The following is a 6,934-nucleotide window of genomic DNA, read 5'->3' as shown; positions in this document are numbered from 1 at the left end:
AGAGGTATCTCTGGGCCCACTCGGTAATGCACATCACTTAAGCCTTGCAAGCATTGCAACTAATGAGTTAGTTGCGGGATGATGTATTACGGAACGAGTAAAGAGACTTGCAGGTAACGAGATTGAACTAGGTATTGAGATACCGATGATCGAATCTCGGGCAAGTAACATACCGACGACAAAGGGAACAACGTATGTTGTTATGCGGTTTGACCGATAAAGATCTTCGTAGAATATGTGGGAGCTAATATGAGCATCCAGGTTCCGCTATTGGTTATTGACCGGAGACGTGTCTCGGTCATGTCTACATAGTTCTCGAACCCGTAGGGTCCGCACGCTTAAAGTTCGATGACGGTTATATTATGAGTTTATGTGTTTTGATGTACCGAAGGTTGTTCGGAGTCCCGGATGTGATCACGGACATGACGAGGAGTCTCGAAATGGTCGAGACATAAAGATCAATTTATTGGACGACTATATTTTGATACCGGAATGGTTCCGGGTGAGATCGGGATAATACCGGAGCTCCGGGAGGTTATCGGAACCCCCCGGGAGGTATATGGGCCTTAATGGGCTTTAGTGGAAAGGAGGGGAAAGGAGCAAGGGAGGGGGCGCGCCCCCCCAAGCCCAATCCAAATTGGGAGGGGGCCCGCCCCCTTTCCTTCCTCCCTCCTTTCTCTTCCTTCCCTCTCCCTCTCCAAATAGGAAAAGGAGGAGTCCTACTCCCGGTGGGAGTAGGACACCCCCCTTGGGCGTGCCTCCTCCCCTTGGCCGGCCCTCTCCTCCCCCCTTTATATACGGAGGAGAGGGGCACCCCATAGACACAACAATTGATCTCTTGGATCTTTTAGCCGTGTGCGGTGCCCCTCTCCACCATAGTCCACCTCGATAATACCGTAGCTGTGCTTAGGCGAAGCCCTGCGTCGGTAGAACATCATCATCGTCACCACGCCGTCGTGCTGACGGAACTCTCCCTCAAAGCTCGGCTGGATCGGAGTTCGAGGGACGTCATCGAGTTGAACGTGTGCAGAACTCTGAGGTGCCGTGCGTTCGGTACTTGATCGGTCGGATCGTGAAGACGTACGACTACATCAACCGCATTGTGCTAACGCTTCCGCTTTCGGTCTACGAGGGTATGTGGACACACTCTCCCCTCTCGTTGCTATGCATCACCATGATCCTGTGTGTGCGTAGGAATTTTTTTGAAATTACTATGTTCCCCAACAATGGCATCAAAGCCAGGTTTTATGCGTAGATGTTATATGCACGAGTAGAACACAAGTGAGTTGTGGGCGATACAAGTCATACTGCTTACCAACATGCCATACTTTGGTTCGGCGGTATTGTTGGATGAAGCGGCCCGGACCGACATTACGCGTACGCTTACGCGAGACTGGTTCTACCGACGTGCTTTGCACACAGGTGGCTGGCGGGTGTCAGTTTCTCCAACTTTAGTTGAACCGAGTGTGGCTACGCCCGGTCCTTGAGAAGGTTAAAACAACACTAACTTGATGAACTATCGTTGTGGTTTTGATGCGTAGGTAAGAACGGTTCTTGCTCAGCCCGTAGCAGCCACGTAAAACTTGCAACGACAAAGTAGAGGACGTCTAACTTGTTCTTGCAGGGCATGATGGGATGTGATATGGTCAAGGCATGATGCTAAATTTTATTGTATGAGATGATCATGTTTTGTAACCGAGTTATCGGCAACTAGCAGGAGCCATATGGTTGTCGCTTTATTGTATGCAATGCAGTCGCCCTGTAATTGCTTTACTTTATCACTAAGCAGTATCGATAGTCGTAGAAGCAATAGTTGGCGAGACGACAACGATGCTACGATGGAGATCAAGGTGTCGCACCGGTGACGATGGTGATCATGACGGTGCTTCGGAGATGGAGATCACAAGCACAAGATGATGATGGCCATATCATATCACTTATATTGATTGCATGTGATGTTTATCTTTTATGCATCTTATCTTGCTTTGATTGACGGTAGCATTATAAGATGATCTCTCACTAAATTTCAAGATAAAAGTGTTCTCCCTGAGTATGCACCGTTGCCAAAGTTCGTCGTGCCCAGACACCACGTGATGATCGGGTGTGATAAGCTCTACGTCCATCTACAACGGGTGTAAGCCAGTTTTGCACACGCAGAATACTCAGGTTAAACTTGACGAGCCTAGCATATGCAGATATGGCCTCGGAACACTGAGACCGAAAGGTCGAGCGTGAATCATATAGTAGATATGATCAACATAGTGATGTTCACCATTGAAAACTACTCCATTTCACGTGATGATCGGTTATGGTTTAGTTGATTTGGATCACGTGATCACTTAGATGATTAGAGGGATGTCTATCTAAGTGGGAGTTCTTAAGTAATATGATTAATTGAACTTTAATTTATCATGAACTTAGTCCTAGTAGTATTAGCATATCTATGTTGTAGATCAATTGCTCGCGTTTAGCTCCCCTGTTTTATTTTTGATATGTTCCTAGAGAAAACTAAGTTGAAAGATGTTAGTAGCAATGATACGGATTGGATCCGTGATCTGAGGATTATCCTCATTGCTGCACAGAAGAATTATGTCCTTGATACACCGCTAGGTGATAGACCTATTGCAGGAGCAGATGCAGACGTTATGAACGTTTGGCTAGCTCAATATGATGACTACTTGATAGTTTAGTGCACCATGCTTAATGGCTTAAAATCGGGACTTCAAAGACGTTGTGAACGTCATGGACCATATGAGATGTTCCAGGAGTTAAAGTTAATATTTCAAGCAAATACCCGAGTTGAGAGATATGAAGTCTCCAACAAGTTCTATAGCTAAAAGATGGACGAGAATAGCTCAAGCAGTGAGCATGTGCTCAGAATGTCTGAGTACTACAATCACTTGAATCAAGTGGGAGTTAATCTTCCAGATAAGATAGTGATTGGCAGAGTTCTCTAGTGACTATCACCAAGTTAATAGAACTTCGTGATGAACTATAATATGCAAGGGATAACGGAAACGATTCCCAAGCTCTTCATGATGCTGAAATCGATGAAGGTAGAAATCAAGAAAAACATCAAGTGTTGATGGTTGACAAGACCACTAGTTTCAAGAAAAGGGCAAAGGGAAGAAGGGGAACTTCAAAAAGAACGGCAAGCGAGTTGCTGCTCAAGTGACCAAGCCCAAGTCTGAACCTAAGCCTGAGACTAAGTGCTTCTACTGCAAAGGGACTGGTCACTAGAAGTGGAACTGCCCTAGATACTTGGCGGATAAGAAGGATGGCATAATGAACAAAGGTATATTTGATATAGATGTTATTGATGTGTACTTTACTAGTGTTTATAGCAACCCCTTAGTATTTGATACTAGTTCAGTTGCTAAGATTAGTAAATCGAAACGGGAGTTGCAGAATGAACAGAGACTAGTTAAGGGTGAAGTGACGATGTGTGTTGGAAGTGGTTCCAAAGTTGATATGATCATCATCGCACACTCCCTATACTTTTGGGATTAGTGTTGAACCTAAATAAGTGTTATTTGGTGTTTGCGTTGAGCATGAATATGATTTGATCATGTTTATTGCAATACAGTTATTCATTTAAGTTAGAGAATAATAATTGTTCTGTTTACATGAATAAAACCTTCTATGGTCATACACCCAATGAAAATGGTTTGTTGGATCGCGATCGTAGTGATACACATATTCATAATATTGAAGCCAAAAGATGCAAAGTTAATAATGATAGTGCAACTTATTTGTGGCACTGCCGTTTAGGTCATATTGGTGTAAAGCGCATGAAGAAAATCCATGCTGATGGGCTTTCGGAATCACTTGATTATGAATCAGTTGATGCTTGCGAACCATGCCTCATGGGCAAGATGACTAAGACTCCGTTCTCTGAAACAATGGAGCGAGCTACTGACTTATTGGAAATAATACATACCGATGTATGCAGTCCGATGAGTGTTGAGGCTTGCGGCGGGTATCGTTATTTCCTAACCTTCACAGATGATTTGAGCAGATATGGGTATATCTACTTAATGAAACTGAAACAGTTGAAAAGTTCAAAGAATTTCAGAGTGAAGTGGAGAATTGTTGTAACAAGAAAATAAAAGTTTTTCTGCGATTTGATCGCGGAGACGAATATTTGAGTTACAAGTTTGGCCTTCAATTAAAACAATGTGGAATAGTTTCACAAACTCATGCCACCTGGAACACCACAGCATAATGGTGTGTCCGAACGTCATAACCGTACTTTATTGGATATAGTGCAATCTATGATGTCTCTTACGGATTTACCACTATCGTTTTGGGGTTATGCATTAGAGACAACTGCATTCACGTTAAATAGGGCACCATCTAAATCCATTGAGACGACACCTTATGAACTGTGGTTTGGAAAGAAACCCAAGTTGTCGTTTCTTAAAGTTTGGGATTGCGATGCTTATGTGAAAAAGTTTCATCCTGATAAGCTCAAACCCAAATCGGAGAAATGTGTCTTCATAGGATACCCAAAGGAGACTGTTGGGTACACCTTCTATCACAGATCTGAAGGCAAGACATTCATTGCTAAGAATGGATCCTTTCTAGAGAAGGAGTTTCTCTCGAAAGAAGTGAATGGGAGGAAAGTAGAACTTGATGAGGTAACTGTACCTGCTCCCTTATTGGAAAGTAGTTCATCACAGAAATCTATTCCTGTGACTCCTACACCAATTAGTGAGGAAGCTAATGATGATGATCATGTAACTTCAGATTAAGTTACTACCGAACCTCGTAGGTCAACCAGAGTAAGATCCGCACCAGAGTGGTACGGTAATCCTGTTCTGGAGATCATGTTACTTGACCATGACGAACCTACGAACTATGAGGAAGCGATGATGAGCCCAGATTCTGCAAAATGGCTTGAGGCCATGAAATCTGAGATGGGATCCATGTATGAGAACAAAGTATGGACTTTGATTGACTTGCCCAATGATCGGCGAGCCATTGAGATTAAATGGATCTTCAAGAGGAAGACGGACGCTGATAGTAGTGTTACTATCTACAAAGCTAGAATTGTTGCAAAAGGTTTTCGACAAGTTCAAGGTGTTGACTACGATGAGAGTTTCTCACTTGTATCTATGCTTAAGTCTGTCCGAATCATGTTAGCAATTGCCACATTTTATGAAATCTGGCAAATGGATAAACAAAACTGCATTCCTTAATGGATTTATTAAAGAAGAGTTGTATATGATGCAACCAGAAGGTTTTGTCAATCCTAAAGGTGCTAACAAAATATGCAAGCTCCAGCGATCCATCTATGGACTAGGTGCAAGCATCTCGGAGTTGGAATATACGCTTTGATAAGTTGATCAAAGCATATAGTTTTATACAGACTTGCGGTGAAGCCTGTATTTACAACAAAGTGAGTGGGAGGACTACAACATTTCTGATAAGTATATGTGAATGACATATTGTTGATCGTAAATAATGTAGAATTATTCTGCAAAGCATAAAGGAGTGTTTGAAAGGAGTTTTTCAAAGAAAAGACCTCGGTGAAGCTGCTTACATATTGAGCATCAAGATCTATAGAAATAGATCAAGACGCTTGATAAGTTTTTTCAATGAGTACATACCTTGACAAGATTTTGAAGTAGTTCAAAATGGAATAGTCAAAGAAAGAGTTCTTGTCTGTGTTACAAGGTGTGAAATTGAGTAAGACTCAAAGCCCGACCACGGCAGAAGATAGAAAGAGAATGAAAGTCATTCCCTATGCCTCAGCCATAGGTTCTATAAAGTATGCCATGCTATGTACCAGATCTATTGTATACCCTACACTAAGTTTGGCAAGGGAGTACAATAGTGATCTAGGAGTAGATCGCTGAACAGCGGTCAAAATTATCCTTAGTGGAATAAGGATATGTTTCTTGATTATGGACGTGACAAAAGGTTCGTCGTAAACGGTTACGTCGATGCAAGCTTTGACACCGATCTGGATGACTCTAAGTCTCGATCTAGATACATATTGAAAGTGGGAGCTATTAGCTAGAGTAGCTCCGTGCAGAGTATTGTAAACATAGAAATTTGCAAAATACTTACAGATCTGAATGTGACAGACCCGTTGACTAAAATTATCTCACAAACAAAACATGATCACACCTGAGTACTCTTTGGGTGTTAATCACATAGCGATGTGAACTAGATTACTGACTCTAGTAAACCCTTTGGGTGTTGGTCACATGTCGATGTGAACTATGGGTGTTAACCACATAAAGATGTGAACCATTGATGTTAAATCACATGGCGATGTAAACTAGATTATTGACTCTAGTGCAAGTGGGAGACTGAAGGAAATATGCCCTAGAGGAAATAATAAAGTTATTATTTATTTCCTTATATCATGATAAAAATGTTTATTATTCATGCTAGAATTGTATTAACCGGAAACATGATACATGTGTGAATACATAGACAAACAGAGTGTCACTAGTATGCCTCTACTTGACTAGCTCGTTGATCAAAGATGGTTATGTTTCCTAGCCATAGACATGAGTTGTCATTTGATTAACGGGATCACATCATTAGGAGAATGATGTGATTGACTTGACCCATTCCGTTAGCTTAGCACTTGATCGTTTAGTATGTTGCTATTGCTTTCTTCATGACTTATACATGTTCCTATGACTATGAGATTATGCAACTCCCGTTTACCGGAGGAACACTTTGTGTGCTACCAAACGTCACAACGTAACTGGGTGATTATAAAGGTGCTCTACAGGTGTCTCCGAAGGTACTTGTTGGGTTGGCGTATTTCGAGATTAGGATTTGTCACTCCGATTGTCGGAGAGGTATCTCTGGGCCCACTTGGTAATGCACATCACTTAAGCCTTGCAAGCATTGCAACTAATGAGTTAGTTGCGGGATGATGTATTACGGAACGAGTAAAGAGACTTGCCGG

Source organism: Triticum aestivum, chromosome 6D (genome assembly GCF_018294505.1).
Source record: "Triticum aestivum cultivar Chinese Spring chromosome 6D, IWGSC CS RefSeq v2.1, whole genome shotgun sequence".
Taxonomy (NCBI): Eukaryota; Viridiplantae; Streptophyta; class Magnoliopsida; order Poales; family Poaceae; genus Triticum; species Triticum aestivum.
The sequence above is the reverse complement of the archived record's forward strand: the minus strand, read 5'-3'. Positions refer to the sequence as shown.